Here is a 22,475-nt window from a genome sequence, read left to right as displayed (position 1 = left end):
TCCCTGCGGCCAGCCCGGACAGGCTGGAATCACCTCAAGTGACAGAGACGCGTGCTGAGGCTCAGCCACCAGAATCACAACTGCGGCGCTCCACGAGAGAGCGCCGACCACCTGATAGACTCAACCTCTGAAACTAAAAGACCTAAGGGGGGAGGTGATGTCATGTATTTCACCATCTTGCAATGACTATAAGTATGTAACTGTAACTCATGCACACTGAACCTGTACCCTTGTAATGACCACAGGGAGTGAGCTCCTCACCTGGGCTTCCAGGTATAAAAGGGGAAGTCCCCCCCCAGGATAAAGCCTCTTCAGTCCTGGAAATAAAGTGAAGGTCACAGAGTGACCGTGTCTGATATATCCATGCCTCGTGTGAGTTTGTAACAAGGTGCAGAGACATTACACCCTTCCCACTCCACTCCCTTGTGTAGGAGTCGGAGCAGAGGGGCTGCGGTGGCTGCATAATCCTCAATGAAATCTCTGCAGTAACACGGTTAGCCCTAGAAAAGATCTTACTCCTGTTACTGTGTTGGGGGCGGGTAACTTCTGCATTGCTTCCTTTCTAGCTTTGTCAATGGCTCTTTCCCCAGTGCGCACAGCCAGTCCCAGGAATTTTACTTCCTTCAGGCCGATCTGTGCCTTCTTGGGATTTACTTTAAATCCCTCTTCTTTAAGCAGCTCCAGCAATTCAGCCAGCAGTGGGCCATGCTCCTCCCCCTCATCGGTGAACAGAAGCAGGTCATCCACATACTGTACAAGCTGCTGGGATCTGCTGAAACTCTTTAAGCAGTTGGCCATACACTGATGGAAAATACTGGGGCTGTTGTGGAAGTCCTGAGGAAGACAGTTCCAAATGTATTGCTGCCCTTTAAAGGTAAAAGGAAACTTGTACTGATCTTCCCTTCTTAAAGGTATGGACCAGAACCCGTTGGAAGTATCCAGCACCGTGAAGGTGGTCGCGGAGGCTGGGATACTTCCAATTAGGTCGGTGACAGCAGCAACGGTGGGTGCACAGGCGGGGATGTTACGATTGAGTACTCGATAGTCCACCGTGGCTCTCCAGGAGTTGTCCGGTTTCTTAACCGGCCACAATGGAGAGTTCACATGGGTAGCTATTGGTCTCAATACACCCTGTTTCACTAAAGAACCAAAGGCTGTTTCCATGTCTGCCTCCACCTCCCTGGGGAAGTTGTACTGTTTCTGTGGCCAGGTCATGGGGTCCCCATCTATGCTAACCTCGACCCCACTTGTTCTCCCGCAGTCATGTTTGCGAGTGGCAAAAGCTGCAAGGTTTTTCCTCACATACTCTTGATGTTCTACAGGGGTGTTACTGACCAGTGATTCAAGGTCGTAACCCTCCTTTAGTTTCATGGTGCACACCATCCCTTTTCCCTGTTTTCCCGGGATAACCATCACCTCATTCTCCTGTCCCGTACAGACTGACTCCAGACTGAAACAGTGGTTTCTTAAATCTACCAGGATCCCTTGGCTTAGGATGAAGTCAGCCCCCAGGATCCCTCTCCCTTCCTGCTCCCACTTCATCAGGACACAAGTCCACTTAGTGTAGATTGTACCTAAATGAATGGAGAGTGGAATGGAGAATGAGTCAGTCTGTTCAGTGCCTGTGAAACCCACCAAGCTGTAGGGGACCCCGTTAGACAGATCTGAGGCGGCGGGGTTAGCTGCATAGACAAGGGTGCTTGAGGCACCGGTGTCCAGCAGGTAAGTCCCTTTCACCTTTTCCACCTCCATCTGTACAGTCGGTCTTCCCCACGCATCATACTCGAGGGCACACAGCGGGATAGGCTGCGTCTGTCCTAGTCACGGTTTTGGTTGGGAGGGGGCAGATGGGATCTCAGTACCGGTGGCAGTGGCTACCTTCCCAGGGCCATCTAACATGACTCAGAGCGCAGTTAAAAAAGTATCGAATGAGTGGGGAGGGACTGGCTTATCTGTCTCGGTCTTTTGGGCAGGGGCTGGAGAATTCTTTCCTGCGCTACTCTTCCATGGATTTCTACAATCCTTTCTCCAGTGCCCACTGCAGCTACATTTTGTATCGGAGGGGTTGCCCCTCTTGTGGCGCCATTCCCTCTTGTCTTGGCTAGGTCGGATTTCGTGAACCCTTCCCTTTTGTGGGTGCTCTGCTGTCCCTCTGCCGTTTCTGTAAGCTAGGGTCAGTTACCTAAGCACTCCCTGTTCGATGGCTTGGGGATCTCTTGGGTCGAACCAGGCCTCAGCCTTGGTTCTTATTCTGGGTAAACTGTTAGCTACTAGGCTTCGGAGCCAGTGTGCTAACTCATCCGGGCTTACAGGCGCTTTGGTACACAGGCCACAGTCGATCTGCGAAAGCCTATGGGGTTTCCCCTGTGAGCTGCACCATTTTCTCTACTCTAGAGAAGGGACTCCTGTTATTGCAGCCCATAGCTTCTAAAATGTCCTCTTGGACGGCAGCAAGTGTTTTCCATCCTCTTTTGCTCTCAGTGGAGAGGGACTGGTACAGTTTGCTGTCTAGAGATAGGAGAAACATCTTTGCCGTTTCTGCATCATCGTACCCATTAATATCCCCTGCCTGTTCCACCTCTACAAAGTGAATCGAGGGGTCTCCCTTTGGAGTTAGCTTTCCCAGGTGGCTTATCATAGCCTTAAGCTGGTGGGGAGTGTGGGGGACCAAAAACTGACTTTCCAGAGGCTCTTGACCCCCACCAAGGGTGGGCGGGCCAAACTTCTGTTGCCGGACCGGGCACATTGGCCCTGGTTCCAGCTCTCCCTGTTCTGGCTCGCCTCCCTCTCCTCCCTGCGGCCAAGCCGAGCTGAAACCCGATGCCACAGGTGGTGGTGGTTCACTATCCCTGTCTGCCCCGCAGCTGAGTTGCCCCCGCTGCTGCTGAACCGGTGTAGTCACCGGTGTCACAGGTGGTGGCCAGGTAGTTTCCTCCTTTTCTTCCAGGCATACCCGGGCTTACTAGGCATACCATGCCTTTTGCCTTGGACAGAGCAAGGTTTAAACTTTTCATTTGTTGCTGGCAGGGACCGTGGTCTCCCGATTCAAACCCATTAGTGCGAGCTACTTTATACGCTGCTTGCACATCTTTTAATCTTTCCTGGAGCTTTTTTACTTGTAGGGTGAGGCAAGTGCTTTCCTCCCTCAGTGACTTTTCATTACTTTTGGTCTCGGTAACCTGACATTGAAAATAGTCCTGACTGTTTTTAAACCTTTCCATTATTTGGGTCATTTCCTGCTTTAGCTTACGGAGTTCTCCCGATAATCTTTCTTCTGACATAACCCTTTCCTGGTAGTTCTCTGCGCATTCCCATAACTCGGCATGTAGTGTCTCCTTGGTTTTATCTAGGAGTTAGACCTGTCACTGTAGACAGACCAACCAAATTGTCTTCTCTACTGCTTCTTTGTGATCTTTGCTTGCGATCCACTGGGCTGCAGCGTCAGCTGGACGCTCATCGCGCAATAGACTAAGCACCTATTCTTTAGTTACATTGACGTTCTTATACACGTAGGAGGAAATCCTCTCTTCCATCTTGGTTCTTTGCCCCAAACCAGCACTCTCCACATCACTCCCCTTGTAACAGAGTCCTGCCACGGTCACCATTTTGTAAGGGGGTGGTCTCTATGATGGGGTCAGGTTCCCTTCTGACCAACTTGAGCGGTTCGAATCACTCCCACTCCCTTGGGTTCTAGACTCTGGATTTATTTGGGGGATGTGACAAAGTGCAAAGGACACTGGTTTGATGCAAAAGAACTTTGATTTTATTACAGTCAAGGAAATTGCAAACTTATAATTACTCTAATAAGAAAGTACAATGACAAAACGAATTGAAGAATTTATTAAAGAACAATACCTTACACTCTCAGAGGGGGTTACAATAGCTTATAATGACTCTAATTACATTCAAAGGGGGTTACAGTAGAATTACACCTCCCACCTCCCAATACCTAATCCTAGCTAGGTTAGACACCAGGGCAGGCAGGGACTATGCTTACCAATCCTTTTGACAGTTAACGGTAGATCACGGTTTCGGGGTTCACTGGATGTGGTAAGGTTTGCTTGCCACACCTCGAACGTCGGAGAAGAATTTCTGCTGCACAATCTTCAGTTGGGTTGAGTCCGCTGATGCAGTAAGGCGTGTTTTAGATCTGTGGGGTAAGTACACATTTTCTTTGGTTAGAAATAGGTTTCTACAATCTTTTAGGTAATGTTTTACTCGTTGGTAGGTCAGGATTAGATTGTAGAGTGGAAATCTTTAGATTCTTTGTTTTTTTCCCATTGGAGTTTTGTTTCGTGTTTGGTCGATCGTGGTGGTTTTTCATTGTTACCACTTTGGTCGTGGTCGGTTGCTGCCGCGATGGTAATGTTCTTCCTTCAGGACTTCAGGACTTCGAGGCTGGAGAAGTTAGTTTACAACTGTCGTGTTGGTTTCTCTCCTTGTCTTGATGACACAAGCGTGGTCTCGGTTGTATAGCCAAGTATGTCATACCCTCTGTTAGAACAGGGAGCCAGTTATACGATTTGAGTGGTTCTAATCTTGGCACCAAATCAGTTCAGAATCCTTTGTTTAAATTTGGCGGGCTTGGCTCTTATTTGTAATATTTTGGCGGGCTCGTTAAAAGTTGATATGTTTTGGGTGGGTTGATGTTCGAAAACTGTTTCCTGATGGAAATATTAGCTTGGTAATTGCAATGTCCTTTTGTGCTTAGTTTTTGCATACAGGCTGGATTGGGCCTCTTTGTGATGCATATGCTGAAATGGTTTTCCAGTTTCAAGTTGATGGCTAGCTATCTCTGGGTCATGTTGTAATGTTAATGTCTCTTGTGGAGAAGGATTCTCAAATACCCATTTCTCCAGACAGGTTACTTTAGTCCTCAACACCCAGACAATTCCAAAAATCAAGTTGTCTCCTGTTAGTTCTTTAGGCCCACCCACAGCCTTGAATTTGTCTTTTAAAATCCAACATTCGATTAAAGTTCATAGTTTCTTCCGTAAGCATTTTAGGGTTCCAAACTTTTCGGTAGATAAATTTCCTTTCGAATGAGCCCAAACACAGGGGGAGTTCTTGTGAATGTTGCACCCCTTCACGGGGGAGTGATGTTATGTATTTAACCCCTTGTAACCTGCATTACACTACCACCAGAGGGCCTACCTGTTGGAGTCCCAAGGGATCCCAGCATCCCTTGGGAGCACGGTATATAAGCAGGCCTCCCACGAGGTACCTGCACCCTGAAGTCTTATTAAAGGAGCTAATGTCAGACTTGCTCATTGTACACAGTACTCAGTTTCATCCTTTATTATGTGCATAGCAGTAATCCTGTTGAATGTCATGGGGAGGTGGCTGGACTCTCTCTTGTAGGCGATGGTCATTGCCTGGCACTTGTGTGACATGAATGTTACTTGTCATTTAACAGTCCAAGCCTGAATGTTGTCCAGGCCTTGCAGCATGCGGGCACAGCCTGCTTCATGACTCTCATATTTCACCCACTAAATTATAATCAGCTGTTCACATCAATACATTCTCATCTCGCTTGGTAAATTTCACATGACACACATCTAACTCGCAAATGTAACTAAATCATGTCCAGGCCTCTTCTCTAATGTGCCTGCAGATGTTTGTGATATAATAGATACTTTACATGTAATTTTTTCTGTTCTCAAGAGTTTCCTTCTCGCCACTCCTGAAGGCATTGATTCCTTGCTGGGATATGTGTATAAGGTTGCTGGCCACCATCAGGTATATTGTCCAAATATACATTATTCATGAGCTGCCTGGACAGTGAATATCAGCAGGCTATTTTACCAAAGGATGCATCACAGCCAAGTCTGATCTTGCCCTCAATTATAACCACAAAGGATTACTGGATCACACTGAGAAGGAACTGTAACCATTCTCATCTTCCCGTCCTTACTGCTGAGACAAGTTAACTCAGTACAAGCTGGAAAACTGGAACCTTTCCTATCTGAATGTGTCAACTACTTATTGAATTAAGTTGGTGAGTCAATGGATGGTTCATGTAGCCCTGTTTACCTTTTCCTCCTCTCTTTAGGAATATATTACGAACTTTAATTTATGAAAGCAAAAGTTAATAGAAAAAGTGTATTCATTCATTTATAGCAATGTTGCACATATAATTTTCTAAGTGATCTTGTAAAAAATTAATTTAATCAAAAATTGGTATAGAAACTATTACGATAAAAATTAAAAATTTACCGATCATAGTTTAACTTTCAATGGATTTGCTTTCCTGCTCATTTAATGTTACTGGTGTTGATTTATGTTAGTTTTAGAAAACCAGATCACAGAAACATGGTCCATCCAGTCTTTGAGAAATATGTTACATCAAATAGTTTTGCCTGAATACCAACAGGACAGCTTTACTGCTGCGTGTCAAGTATATTTACACCTTTGTCAAATTACTTTTGTACTTTCATCCTCGTCCAAATTGCCCCTCGCCCCGATTGGGGGTGGTAATTTTCTGGGACCGGGACTTTTATCGCCTAGCCCAGAAGTCTCGTTCCCAACACGAAATTGGGCCTTGCGGAAGTGGAGTGCTGTCTCTGGTGCTTTGCTTCCTATGAGGGGTTCTCCCGGGACAGCAGCGCAGTGCTGAGTTCAGCGCAACGCGGATGCTCCGCGTAGCTATGACACACTATAATGCCCCTCCACTTCCATTAAAGAGGAGGGCTGCTGTGCACTCTGTAGGCCCTTTGGTGGCTGCCACTGGGCCACAAGTGTCATGTGAGACCGGGCCAGCAGGAGTGCCGGGCTGCTCAATGGCGGCCTGGTTCATGTTAGAGCTGTAAAGTCCTGTCCCCTCAGTACAGATTCACACGAGGCATATAGTGAAGTCAAGGTCACTCTGGACCTGCACCTTTATTTCACAGCTCTGGAATGCTGCACTTGCCTGAGACCTGTCCTTATATACCTGTCTCTTGCAAGTGCACCCCTGGTGGTAAGGTATGCAGGTGGTTACAGGTCATATCTTATTACAGTCATGTATAGCATGTTAGGATACAGTTATATATAATAATGTAAGATACATGACATCACCCTCCCCCAAGGTCTTATTGTCTTTATAGGTTCAGTCTCTCAGGTGATCTACGCTCTCGTGTGGAGCGTCTGAGTTGTGTTTCAGTTGTTTGCCTTGGTGTCTGTTTTTCTTTGGGTGTGGTTGCTGGTACCTCGCCTGGGCTGTCTGTTTCGATTGGTGTGATTGTTGTTGACTCGCCTGGGCTGTCTGTTGGGATTGCCCTTTCCTCAAGTTGTTCCCTCTGTCTGTCCACCAGGTGTGGTGTGAGTTCCAAATTGTAGTCTGCCTCTGGTTCCGCAATGCTGTTGGTAGATCTGCTTTTGACTTGGTCTACATGCCTCTGACAGGTTTTGCCATTGTCCATTTGTACTACCAGTAGCCTGTTTCCTTCCTTGCCCGTTACTGTCCCTGCAAGACATTTGGGACCCCTGCCATAGTTTAGTACAAACACTTTGTCCCCTATCACATTCCATCTCCCCCTCGAATGTCTGTCATGGTACTCAGTCAGCTTACGGCGCTTTGCCTCAACGATTTCGTGCATGTCTGGGAGGATTACTGAGAGCCTTGTTTTTAAAGTCCTTTTCATCAACAGTTGCGCGGGGGGGATCCCAGTTAGTGAGTGCGGACGAGGTCTGTATTCCAGCAGCAGTCGCAACAGACGACCCTGCAGCGTGGGACCTTGGATTTTAAGCATGCTTTGTTTAATGATTTGCATTGCTCTCTCCACCTGGCCATTGGAGGCTGGCTTGAGCGGTGCCGTCTTGATATGATTTATGCCATGGTCAATTATAAAGTCTTGGAATTCTGCGCTGGTGCAGCACGGACCATTGTCACTGACCAATATGTCAGGGATCCCGTGCATTGCAAACATGGTTGCGAGGCTCTCCACAGTGGTGGAGGTTGTGCTCGAGTTTAAAATGGTGCATTCGATCCACTTTGAAAATGCATCTACAACTACGAGGAACATTTTGCCCATGAATGGGCCCGCATAGTCTACGTGCACCCGCGACCACGGTTTGGTAGGCCAGGGCCAGGGGCTCAGTGGAGCCTCTCTGGGGGCATTGCTGAGTTGGGCACAAATGGTGCACCTTTGGACGCAGAGCTCCAAGTCCGCGTCAATACCAGGCCACCTGACGTGGGATCTGGCTATGGCCTTCATGAGAACAATCCCCGGGTGCTCGCAGTGGAGCTCCCGGACAAATGCCTCTCTGCCTCGCAGAGGAATGACTATTCGGCTGCCCCACATCAGGCAGTCTGCTTGTAGTGATAGCTCATGCATGTGCCTGTGAAAGGGTTTTAATTCCTCGGGGCAGGCATCGCGAGCCTCTGCCCAGTCACCGGTTAGGACACATCTTTTTACTAAGGATAACGTGGGGTCGCTGGCCATCCAGGCTCTGATTTGGCGAGGCGTCATGTGCAAACCTGTGGACTCAAAGGCATTGATTGCCATGACTATCTCTCAGTCCTTTTCATCAGACCCTTCCGTGTTTGCCAGGGGTAGCCTGCTGAGCGCATCGGCACAGTTGTCTGTGCCTGGTCTGTGCCTTATGTTATAGTCGTAGGACGCCAGCATGAGTGCCCACCGTTGAATTCGCGCCGAGGAGTTGCCGTTTAGTGCCTTGCTCTCGGATAGGAGGGACATGAGGGGCTTGTGGTCGGTTTCTAATGCGAACTTGGCCCTGAAAAGGTATTGGTGCATCTTTTTGACACTGTACACGCACGCGAGCGCCTCCTTCTCTACCATTCCGTACCCGCGCTACGCCCGCGAAAGTGACCTGGAAGCATAAGCTATAGGTTGTAATTTGCTCGCAGTATTGACATGTTGCAAAACGCACCCGATCCCATACGCTGACGCATCGCATGTGAGAACTAGCTTTTTACCTGGGTCAAAGAAAGTCAAAACAATGTTGGAACACAGAGGTTCTGTGCCTTATTGAAGGCACATTCCTGGGTGTCCCTCCAAAACCAATCACACCCCTTCCTGAGTAGCACGTGGAGAGGCTCCAGCAGCATGCTTAAGTTCTGCATAAAGTTCCCAAAGTAATTGAGTAGCCCGAGAAAGGTGCACAGTTCTGAGACATTCCGGGGCCTGGGTGCCAGGCGAATTGCTTCTGTTTTGGACTCTGTTGGGCAGATTCCATCAGCGGCAATCCTTCTGCCCAAAAATTCAACCTCGGGTGTGAGAAACAGGCACTTGGATTTCTTGACTCGTAGGCCTACCCGATCCAACCGCTTTAGTACTTCCTCCAAATTACGGAGATGGGAGTTGGTGACCCTGCCTGTGATAAGTATGTCGTCTTGAAATACAACCGTCCCCGGGATGGACTTGAGCAGACTCTCCATGTTGCACTGGAATATGGCAACTGCCGACCTGATGCCGAATGGGCATCGATTGTACATGAAAAGGCCTTGATGTGTGTTGATGGTGGTGAGTAGCTTGGATTCCTCGGTCAATTCTTGCGTCATATACGCAGATGTGAGGTCTAATGTGGCCAATGTGGCAAATAGGTCCTCCGCTCTGGGCAGCGGGTACTGATCCTGTAGGGAGACTCTGTTTATGGTCGATTTGTAGTCCCCACAGATTCGTACGGATCCATCAGGCTTCATGACTGGGACGATGGGACTTGCCCAGTCACTAAATTCCACAAGGTGATATAATGCCTTCCCGCAAAAGCCTGTCTCGTTCGTGTTTAATCTTTTCCCTCATCACATAGGTACAGCTCTGGCCTTTTGATGGACCGGTCTAGCATCCTGTGTGATGTAGATTTTGACTTTGGCCCCTTTGAAAGTGCCCACACCTGGCTGAAAGAGATTTTCAAATCGCTTTATAACTGTTGAGCAGGAGGTCCGTTCCTCTAATGACATGGCATGGACATCATCCCATTTCCAGTTTAGTTTTGCCAGCCAGCTTCTCCCCAGCAGTGCTGGGGGTTCTCCGGGGACAATCCACAGGGGAAGTCGGTTCACTGTCCCTTTGTGTGTGACAGAGAGCATGGCGCTGCTGAGGACTGGTACGATTTCTTTGGTATAGGTCCTTAGTATGGTGTCGACCCTTGTGAGTTTTGGTCTGTCTCTTTCGTGCGGCCACAGTTAATCAAATTGTTGAGCGCTCATGAGAGATTGACTCGCGCCCGTATCCAGCTCCATATTGACAGATATCCCGTTGAGTAGGACCCTCATCATTATAGGAGGTGTCCTGTTGTAGGAGCAGCGGCCATTGATCGTGTTGACCCGCTGTACATCGGTGTCCTGGGTACTGTCCCACCAAATTCTGGTCCGTTTTACGACCCATCCGATTCGTATACCAGCCAAGCTGCCGTTTTTTTGCACATGCGGGCCAAATGCCCTGTATATTCACAATTTCTGCAAACAGCCTGCTGAAATCGACATCCCCTTGACGAGTGCCCACCCTCACACCTCCAGCACAGACCTGTTCCATTGTTCAAAGTGTTTCCAAAGAATGAGCTGTGTCTGGCTGATCTCTCTTGAGCTTCTCTCAGTTTGTAGTTGATTGCTCGCATTGAGGGTTGATGAGGTGTGAATGGCCGTTCCTGTGGCCCTTGATGGCTTCTGCCTGCTGTCGAGAGCCTGTTCTCCCGGTTTTGTCTGTGTGTGGGGGTAGCAACTTGTTTAGTGTTGTGAACTTCTTGTTCCGATATTTCATTAGTTGTCATATCTGCATTGTAAATCAACCTCGTTTCTTCTTCTCCTACCAAGAATGTCTGTGCAACCAGTGCTGCTGCCTCTAAGGTCAGGTTCTTGGTCTCTATGAGCTTTCAGAATATGCCTGCGTGGCCTATTCCTTCAATGAAAAAGTCTCTCAGCATTTCTCTCCTCAGTTCATCGGAGAACTCACATAAACTAGCCAACCTCCAAAGTTCCGCCACAAAGTGGGGTATGCTCTGGCCCACACAGCGTCTGTAGATGTAGAACCTGTGTCTGGCCATGTATAGGCTGCTCGCTGGCTTCAGGTGGTCTCTTACCAGTGTGCTCAATTCTTCAAACGATTTGCTTGCTGGTTTCTCGGGTGCCAACAGATCCTTCATTAAAGCGTATGTTTTCGAGCCACAGCTGGTCAAGAGATGGGCTCTTCTCTTGTCTGCCTTATCATCGCCTAACCAGTCTTTGGTTACAAAGCTTTGCTGGAGCCTTTCTATAAAGTCCTCCCAATTGTCTCCAGCATTGTACTTTTCATCTGATCCGTTGTTCGCCATTCTGTGGATTCTGTAATCCCGTAACCCGTTGCCACTGTAAAGTCCTGTCCCCTCAGTACAGATTCACACGAGGCATGTAGTGAAGTCAAGGTCATTTCTGGACCTGCACCTTTATTTCACAGCTCTGGAATGCTGCACTTGCCTGAGACCTGTCCTTATATACCTGTCTCTTGCAAGTGCACCCCTGGTGGTAAGGTATGCTGATGGTTACAGGTCATATGTTATTACAGTCATGTATAGCATGTGAGGATACAGTTATCTATAATAATGTAAGATACATGACAAGAGCCACCATGGTCGGGCCGACCCAAGAGACGGCATTCCCTTTAAACAGCACCTGCAGGGCAATAAGGGGTTGAATTGGGCCGTTAAGGAGTTGCCGCACACGGCGTTGATGTAATCGCCAGTTGTGCGCTGGCCCAGGGTGCTAACCGTGGGGCGCGCCGCTGCCGGGACAGCCCCTCCCAAACCGCCAGGGCATTTTCCCAGGAGGCGGAAGTGCCCCCCTCCCCTGGGTGAAAACTGCCTTGCGCTAACAGGGCGCAAAAAAGGGGCAATTTTGCCTCCTTAGTCTCTGGATTATCTCATTTCGAAAACAGAATGGGTATGCAACATTGGTTTCTCTACAAATACTTAAATATTACTGTTATTGCATATTAGCATGATTGTTGTGCAGTTAGAATCACTGCAACGAAGATTGCTTTAAATTGAACTGCTAAATATCACCTTAATCTTGAATATTGGGTTTACAATTAAATGTAATTGCTGCATCAGTGCTAATTTCAATACAGGTGTGACGTCCGAAATCTGGAACCTCGGGAACGACGCCATTCCAGATTACAGGTATACCCGGATTTCGGAACATCTTTACCTGGACTGAGTGGATAGGAGAGGGGTGTTCGGACGGCTGAGGTGGGGGGGAGGTGGTCAAGCGGTCGAGGTAAGGGGGGGTTTGGGCAGCCGAGGCAGGGGGAAGTCAGGTGGCCAGAAGTTGGGCGGCTGAGGCGGGCGGAGGTCGGGTGGCTGAGGCGGAGGGAGCCGAGGTGATCGGAGGTCAAGCGGCCGAGTTGGGTGGCAGGTCAGGTGGTCGAGGCAGGGGAGTCCAGATTTTGGAACATTTTCCGATTTCCAGACGATCCCGCCATGGATCGGCCCCGTGTCCGGATTCCGAACATTCCGAATTTTAGAACTCCGGATTTCGGATGCTCAACCTTTACCAAGTTAATCGTATACTCAGAGCTATTCTGTTCGATTAGAATGGGACAGATTTTGCACCCAATATAACAGTGAGTCTAATAATGCTCACCATTATTTGTACGCAAATAATACAACAATTTCAGGCGAGGGACAATGTGCAGTTACAGTTAAATGCAAATATCTAATAGTTTCTCTCTGAGTTGTGTTGTTCCACTGTTAGCTTTGCGAAAATGGCATCTTGCTCGCTGCCTTACCACTGACATGGTTTAAATGGAGTGAAGTTCCTGTATTTACATGGTAGATACAAACTAAACTCGCCACAGAAAGTTAAGTCGTACAATTTTAAGTTTAAGTACCCATTTAACGATGTGATATTTGTAATTACTGGCAATCAACCTGTGTAGCTCGGAAAATTAACTATTACAAATGTAGAGTCTCAATCCTTCAGGTATTAATTGTTGTTGGAAATTTAAAATAATGTACAATTTTAAATTTAGAATTGTTTTAAATTTTTCTTTTTGGTCTCTTATTTAATCTTTCATTCCCTCTCTTCATTTCTCTTTCTGCACCTGATTTGACATTGAATTCACCCATTCTAATTTATACTTCCTTCTCGGTCCTTGTGCTATTAAGTTCACAATCCTTCAATCTGATTGGGTAACGAGATGCACAGTTGCTTGCTCTGTTCACTCAGGTCTCAGTTCCTCACTGCAACATTATCGGCTCACACTTTCAGTAACGTGCCACATACAAAATTTAAAAATCTCAACGTGCGAGTCGAAGTAATGGCAGATACTGTTAGACGCCCTGCTACAGCAACAGTTGGGACACTGTTTTGATAGCTAAAAACAACTTTTGCTCATTCCATAGATCTGACCTCTCCAGATCACATATCAATATGATCACCAAAATACTTCCTGCTGAGTTAAAGGGAGTGTCTTCACTCTGATGTTGATGCAGACATAATCACAAATAGCACTTTAAAAGGCATTCATAATTCAGATAAATAAAAGGTGTCTGCTTTTTCAGTGGTGCATAACATTGTGAAATTAAGTTTTGAGCAGGTTTTAATCTAATTTTGTGGGCATCAAAACCCTTTAGATAATTACACGCTGATAAAGCAGCAATTGCTGAAAAGCAGCAGCTTAAATTTACAACTGGCAGTAAGTTAATGCACTAAATCCATGCACATCAGCAGCAGTCATAGTTTTAATACCTTAACAAGCAGCTCCCGTGAAGTGTTTTGGGGCATTTTACTGTGTTAAAGGCACTATATAAGTGCAAGTTGCTGTTATTATTGTAGAAAATGAAATCTTTGACTTCTTTAAGAAACTATGCTGCACATATTCTTAAGCTCAAGTAGCATTAAAGTGATGTTCAACTCTGCACTCAAATAAATAAAAGGTAAAAGAATACATTGGCCCACTTAAAAATATGTTTCTGATTGCTGATGTAGGGAAGCACGAGTGAAAGGAATTAGACAAGTTCATTTCTGTTATTGGACACTTTAAACTTTTATACAGTAGAAGCAACAAATCAATAGGTTCAGTTTGCTGCCATAACATTTCACAAAGCTGCTTCAGACTGCTGAATCAATAAACTCGTTGGCACCACACATAGGGGAGTGAATCAACAACTTTAAAATGATATTGAATGAACTGGACAGCTCAAAATAAAGGCTCAGTAGTTTCTTACTGTTAGCCACAGCATGTACTTCCCAAAATATTAGGCGAAACAACGACGAGTTGCAACCATCTGCTTTCAGACTAGAATTGGGGAAGATGGCACAGTTTTAAATTTAATTTCTGATTCATTGATGTACTCAGGGGGAAAAAAATCAAACTGGAATCTGAGCAATAGAACATCTGTTTAAACAACACTGAGCAACTAAGGGTCCATTTACACTGCAGTTCTTTCACTTTCTAACACTAGCAGTTGCATTCCAGGTTCCAGCCAGGCAGAACCCTGCTTATATTGCTTGGTTTCTGCATGACTAGAACTTTACCTCTTTTGTTTAGGAGAATCATGTGCCACTGCTATTTCCCACAAGTTAGATATTTAAATGTTAGGGCATGTGGAGGGGGAAATTCCTGCTCTCTAAAGCATTTAAATTAAGGTCAGAAAGGTTTACAAACTGTCTGGGGGGATCCAATAGATTTTCACTCTGGAGTCAGATCAGGCCCTGGCTCTGGATTCACTCTTTTCATCCAACATTAGAGCAAAGCTGAAATTGCTTTGCACCTACATCAACCGGCAGTGTAAATGCATGAATTGAAGCACTTGCCCATTTGTCAACTATTCGTTAATATTTAGTCATTAATCCTAATACCCATATTTTGTTAAAAAGATAAAGATGAATTAAAGTAATGCAAATTCATAAAGTAATGGGATTCAGAGTGCATTATATTTATTCATCAGGTGCTTCTCATGTCCAAGAAATAATAATGTAACTGGCTGCATGGATTGGTAAACAAAGATATTTTCAAAATTAGTGAAGATGATCAACTAAGAAGAAAATCATTTTGATGGTTTCTAGCTGCTTGTTTTATCCATGTTAAAATTCTAAAATGAGCAATGTGTCATCTTACGTATAGAACAAAAGTATTTGAGTTGTACAGATTAAAACATAAGAACTATGATGTATAGTTACCAGTCTGACTTTGTTGCAGTGGTTTGGTACAACTGAGTGGCTTGCTAGGCCAATTCAAAAAGCAGTTAAGAGTCACCACATTGCTGTGGGTCTGGAGTCATATATAGGCCAGACCAGGTAAGGACAGCAGATTTACTTCCCTAAAGGACATTAGTGAAGCAGTTGGCTTTTTCCTGACAATCCAGTAGTTTCATGATTACTGATTCTAGCTTTTTATTCCAGATTTATTTAATTAACTGATTTTAAATTCTCCAACTGCTGTGGTGGGATTTGAACTCACGCTTCGAGATTATTACTCCGGGCGTCTGAATTACTAGTCCAGTAATATAACCACTATGCTACCGTACCCTTATTTGATAATTTGTTGTTTTATAGTGCAGGAATATGATAGTGAATGAACTGGACAGTTCAAAATAAAGGCTCAGCAGTTTATTACTGTTTAGCCACAGCATGTCATTCCCGAAATATTAGGCCAAACAACTGAAGTACAAATTACAACCATCTGTTTTCAGACTGGAACTGGGGAAGATGGTACTGTTTTAAATATAATTTCTGATTTATTGATGTACTCAGGAAAAAAAAATCAAACTGGAATCTGAGCAATAGAACATCTGTTTAAACAACACTGGAGCAACTAAGGATCCATTTACACTGCAGGAGACAAAATTGGTTTAGTTTGCGCCCCTGGGGGGTGATAACAGGGCGCAATTGGCTTTATGACCGAGATCAGCAACTCGCACCGTGTTCGGCAGGAATTTTGCGACAGTGGTACGGCGTTGCATCCCGACCTCCTTCAACCGGAGGTCGTCACCATGTGCATTGCCCTGATAGCACCCCGGACCTGAAATTGCATTCCACCCCCTGCAGCATTGCCAGGAGAAAATACTGACAGCTGCAGGAGGTGTGTATCGAGTGGCCGTCTGCTTCGGGGGCGATGCTTAAAGGCGAGGTGGCTGAGGTAAGTAAAATAAACCTTACCTTCCCTCTTGCAGCTTTTTTTCGCTGGTTCCTGCCCGCAATCGATCAGCCCAGCACCCTGCTTGAGTGCCGGGCTGATCGCGCAGGGTCGCGGCTGCTGTCATTGAGAAGGTAAGTTTGTTTTCCTTTGCAGGGCCTGCAGCTATGATCCTTCCCTTTAAGGGAGGAAATGAGCCTTTCAACATGGCAGCGCTGCACAGCCCAGAGTGCAGCGCTGCTGAACCCACCGCCCCGCCTGCTGCCGATTGCACTCCAAGAAGAAAGTGGAACGCTTGGTTTAATGCTCCATTTCCTTCTTGGAATGCAAATGCCTGGCACTAATTTTTTAAACTTTTAAAATTTAACGCCCCAAATGGGGCAAAACCCAATTTCACCCCCCAATTCTTTTACTTTCTGTCATGTATTGATGCTTGGGGTCACTAGACACCAGGGGACGCCATTGTCAGAGGTCATCGGGCTGCATGCGCGTGTGTGCGGGCCCTGGTATAAAAGTGCTGGTATCATGTCTTATAGTCAATTTGGGTGCGAATAAAGTGGACCAGGTTTACACCTGAGTGAGTTTACAGTAACAAATCTTTTGAGTCATTCAATATTTAACATTTGGCGACGAGGTAACTTAAGAAGCTTCGCATGCACAATGGGCACCATTGGAATTCTAGAGAGATTCGTGGATGGCGAGGATTGGGTGGATTTTATCGACCGCCTAGATCAGTGTTTTGTGGCCAACAACATGGCGGGAGACGATGACGCAGTTAGGCGCCGGGCGGTTTTCCTCATTGTTTGTGGTTCAAGAATATATGGCTTCATAAAGAATCTGCTCTCACCTGCACGTCCAACAGACAAAGAATACAAGGATTTGTGTGCTTTGGTACATGACCATCTCAACCAAACGAGGGGATCATCATATCACACCATCACTTTTACACACATGTTCGTGCTGAGGGCTAGGATGTGTTGAGATTCGTTGCCGACCTGCGATGTCTTGCTGAGCCATGTAAGTTTGGGACCGTAAAGTGGGGCATCTTCAGAGAATGTGCCCACCACTGAGCAAGCGTGCTGCCCCTCATCACATTGGTAATGATGACCAGTATAGTGCTGGCCCGGATGCACAACCCGAGGAGGAAACGTATGGTCTGTATTCATTCTTGGGAAAGAGCCAGCTGATAATGGTTAATGTGAAACTAAATGGCGTGCCGGTATCGATGGAGCTGGACACAGGTGCAAGTCAGTCGATAATGAGCCAAAGGACATTCGACAAGTTGTGGGACACTGAGGCAGTGAAGCCTTAGCTGAGTCCAGTCAATGCCAAGTTGCGTACTTACACTAAGGAACTCATACCGGTGATTGGCAGTGCAGTCGTCAAGGTGTCATATGATGGTGTGGTTCATAGAAACAATAGAAACAAAGAAAATAGGTGCAGGAGTAGGTCATTCGGCCCTTCGAGCCTGCACCACCATTCAATAAGATCATGGCTGATCATTCAGGTCAGTATCCCTTTCCTGCTTTCTCTCCATACTCCTTGATCCCTTTAGCAGTCAGGGCCATATCTAACTCCCTCTTGAATATATCTAACGAACTAGCATCAACAACTCTCTGCAGTAGAGAATTCCACATGTTAACAATGCTTTGAATGAAGAAGTTTCTCCTCATCTCGGTCCTAAATGGCTTACCACTTATCCTTAGACTGTGACCCCTGGTTCTGGACTTCTCCAACATCGGGACCATTCTTCCTGCATCTAACCTGTCTAGTCCCGTCAGAACTTTATATGTTTCTATGAGATCCCCTCGCATTCTTCAAGCCAAGGGGGTAAGTGATTGGCTGGTGATTGGTAAGTAGTTTTTCTTTTTCTTTTCTATATCAGTAAGTAACATTTAGCATTGTTGTTGCCAAATTAAGTTAATCTAGGGGTTAAGTCATGGCAGGAGAGCTCGGACACGTGTTATGCTCCTCCTGTACGATGTGGGAAATCAGGGACGCCTCCGGTGTCCATGATGACTACATGTGCGGGAAGTGTATCCGCCTCCAACTCCTGACGGGCCGCGTTGCGGAATTGGAGCTGAGGGTGGATTCACTCTGGAGCATCCACGATGCTGAGAATGATGTGAATAGCACGTTTAGCGAGTTGGTCTTGCCGCAGGTAAAGGGTACACAGCCAGATAGGGAATGGAAGACCAACAGGAAGAGCAGTGCAAGGAAGGTAGTGCAGGAGCCCCCTGCGGTCATCCCCCTGCAAAACAGATACACTGCTTTGGGTACTGTTGAGGGGGATGACTCATCAGGGGAGAGCAGCAGCAGCCAGGTTCATGGCACTGTGGCAGGCTCTGCTGCACAGGAGGGCAGGAAAAAGAGTGGGAGAGCAATAGTGATAGGGGATTCGATTGTAAGGGGAATAGATAGGCGTTTCTGTGGCCGCAACCAAGACTCCAGGATGGTACGCTGCCTCCCTGGTGCAAGGGTCAAGGATGTCTCAGAGTGGGTGCAGGACATTCTGAAAAGGGAGGGTGAACAGCCAGTTGTCGTGGTGCATACAGGTACCAACGATATAGGTAAAAAACGGGATGAGGTCCTACGAGACGAATTTAAGGAGCTAGGAGCTAAATTAAAAAGTAGGACCTCAAAAGTAGTAATCTCGGGATTGCTACCAGTGCCATGTGCTAGTCAGAGTAGGAATCGCAGGATAGCACAGATGAATACGTGGCTTGAGCAGTGGTGCAGCAGGGAGGGATTCAAATTCCTGGGGCATTGGAACCAGTTCTGGGGGAGGTGGGACCAGTACAAACTGGACGGTCTGCACCTAGGCAGGACCGGAACCAATGTCCTAGGGGGAGTGTTTGCGAATGCTGTTGGAGAGGAGTTAAACTAATATGGCAGGGGGATGGGAACCAATGCAGGGAGACAGAGGAAAACAAAATGGAGACAGAAGCAAAAGACAGAAAGGAGATGAGTAAAGGTGGAGGGCAGAGAAACCCAAGGCAAAAAACAAAAAGGGTCACTGTACAGCAAAATTCTAAAGGGTCAAAGTGTAATAAAAAGGCAAGCCTGAAAGCTCGGTGCCTCAATGCGAGGAGTATTCGGAACACAGGAGAGGGCTCTGAGCTAGTTAGAGTGGGTGAGAGCTCAGAGGAACAGGACCCCAAGAAAGAATGCAAAAGGCAGGAGGCAACAGAGCAGAGTAGCACTGGGGTAAGTGTAAACTGCAAGGTGATAGGAAGGGACAATATGTATGAATATAAAGGGGCTGCAGGAGGGGTCAAAACTAAAAATCATAGTTTAAAAACTAGTATTAAAACACTCTACCTAAACGCATGCAGCATTCGAAATAAAGTAAATGAGTTGACGGCACAAATCATTACAAATGGGTATGATTTGGTGGCCATTACAGAAACGTGGTTGCAGGGTGGCCAAGACTAGGAATTAAATATACAGGGGTATCTGACAATTCGGAAGGATAGACAAGAAGGGAAAGGAGATGGGGTAGCTCTGCTAATAAAAGATGATATCAGGGCAGTTGTGAGAGATGATATTGGCTCGAATGAACAAAATGTTGAATCATTGTGGGTGGAGATTAGAGATAGTAAGGGGAAAAAGTCACTGGTGGGCATAGTTTATAGGCCCCCAAATAATAACTTCATGGTGGGGCAGACAATAATCAAGGGAATAATGGAGGCATGTGAAAAAGGAACGGCAGTAATCATGGGGGATTTTAACCTACATATCGATTGGTCAAATCAAATCGGATGGGGTAGCCTGGAGGGGGAATTCATAGAAAGCATACAGGATTGTATCTTAGAACAGTATGTTACAGAACCTACAAGGGAGCAAGCTATCTCAGATCTGGTCCTGTGTAATGAGTCAGGAATAATAAACGATCTCCTAGTAAAAGATCCTCTTGGAATGAGTGATCACAGTATGGTTGAATTTGTAATGCAGATTGAGGGTAAGGAAGTAGTGTCTCAAACGAACGTACTATGCTTAAACAAAGGGATGAGGGCAGAGTTGGCTAAAGTAGACTGGAAACACAGACTAAACGGTAGCACAATTGAGGAACAGTGGAGGACTTTTAAGGAGCTCTTTCATAGTGCTCAACAAAAATATATTCCAGGGAAAAAGAAGGGCGGTAAGAGAAGAGATAACCAGCCATGGATAACCAAGGAAATAAAGGAGAGTATCAAATTAAAAACCAATGTGTATAAGGTGGCCAAGGTTAGTGGGAAACTAGAAGATTGGGAAAATTTTAAACGACAGCAAAGAATGACTAAGAAAGCAATAAAGAAAGGAAAGATAGATTACAAAAGTAAACTTGCGCAAAACATAAAAACAGTAAAAGCTTTTATCGATATATAAAACGGAATAGAGTGACTAAAGTAAATGTTGGACCCTTAGAAGATGAGATGGGGAATTTAATAATAGGAAATGTGGAAATGGCTGAGACCTTAAACAATTATTTTGCTTCGGTCTTCACAGTGGAAGACACAAAAACCATGCCAAAAATTGCCGGTCACGGGAATGTGGGAAGGGAGGACCTTGAGACAATCACTGTCACTAGAGGGGTAGTGCTGGACAGGCTAATGGGACGCAAGGTAGACAAGTCCCCTGGTCCGAATGAAATGCATCCCAGGGTATTAAAAGAGATGGCGGAAGTTATAGCAGATGCATTCGTTATAATCTACCAAAATTCTCTGGACTCTGGGGAGGTACCAGCGGATTGGAAAGCAGCTAATGTAATGCCTCTGTTTAAAAAAGGGGGCAGACAAAAGGCAGGTAACTATAGGCCGGTTAGTTTAACATCTGTAGTGGGGAAAATGCTTGAAGCTATCATTAAGGAAGAAATAGCGGGACATCTAGATAGGAATAGTGCAATCAAGCAGACGCAACATGAATTCATGAAGGGGAAATCATGTTTAACTAATTTACTGGAATTCTTTGAAGATATAATGAGCATTGTGGATAGAGGTGTACTGATGGATGTGGTGTATTTAGATTTCCAAAAGGCATTCGATAAGGTGCCACACAAAAGGTTACTGCAGAAGATAAAGGTACGCGGAGTCAGAGGAAATGTATTAGCATGGATCGAGAATTGGCTGGCTAACAGAAAGCAGAAAGTCGGGATAAATGGGTCTTTTTCGGGTTGGAAATCAGTGGTTAGTAGTGTGCTACAGGGATCGGTGCTGGGACCACAACTGTTTACAATACACATAGATGACCTGGAAGAGGGGACAGAGTGTAATGTAACAAAATTTGCAGATGACACAAAGATTAGTGGGAAAGCAGGTTGTGTAGAGGACACAGCGAGGCTGCAAAGAGATTTAGATAGGTTAAGTGAATGGGCTAAGGTTTGGCAGATGGAATACAACGTCGGAAAATGTGAGGTCATCCACCTTGGAAAAAAAACAGTAAAAGGGAATATTATTTGAATGGGGAGAAATTACAACATGCTGTGGTGCAGAGGGACCTGGGGGTCCTTGTGCATGAATCCCAGAAAGTTAGTTTGCAGGTGCAGCAGGAAGGTGAATGGAATGTTGGTCTTCATTGCGAGATGGATGGAGTACAAAAGCAGGGAGGTCCTGCTGCAACTGTACAGGGTATTGGTGAGGCCGCACCTGGAGTACTGCATGCAATTTTGGTCACCTTACTTAAGGAAGGATATACTAGCCTTGGAAGGGGTACAGAGATGATTCACTAGGCTGATTCCGGAGATGAGGGGGTTACCTTATGATAATAGATTGAGTAGACTGGGTCTTTACTCGTTGGAGTTCAGAAGGATGAGGGGTGATCTTATAGAAACATTTAAAATAATGAAAGTAATAGACAAGATAGAGGCAGAGAGGTTGTTTCCACTGGTCGGGGAGACTAGAACTAGGGGGCACAGCCTCAAAATATGGGGGAGCCAATTTAAAACCGAGTTGAGAAGAAATTTCTTCTCCCAGAGGGTTGTGAATCTGTGGAATTCTCTGCCCAAGGAAGCAGTTGAGGCTAGCTCATTGAATGTATTCAAGTCACAGATAGATAGATTTTTAACCAATAAGGGAATTAAGGGTTATGAGGAGCGGGCGGGTAAGTGGAGCTGAGTCCACGGCCAGATCAGCCATGATCTTGTTGAATGGCGGAGCAGGCTCGAGGGGCTAGATGGCCTACTCCTGTTCCTAATTCTTATGTTCATTTGTTAAACTCTAGTGAATACAGGACTAGTCGATCCAGTCTCTCCTCATATGTCAGTCCTGCCATCCCAGGAATCAGTCTGGTGAACCTTCGCTGCACTCCCTCAATAGCAAGAACGTCCTTCCTCAGATTAGGAGACCAAAACTGAACACAATATTCCATGTGAGGCCTCACCAAGGCCCTGTATAACTGCATTTAGACCTCCCTGCTACTATACTCAAATCCGGTAGCTATGAAGGG

This window comes from Pristiophorus japonicus, chromosome 6 (genome assembly GCF_044704955.1).
Source record: "Pristiophorus japonicus isolate sPriJap1 chromosome 6, sPriJap1.hap1, whole genome shotgun sequence".
NCBI lineage: Eukaryota > Metazoa > Chordata > Chondrichthyes > Pristiophoridae > Pristiophorus > Pristiophorus japonicus.
Note: the sequence above shows the minus strand (reverse complement) of the source record.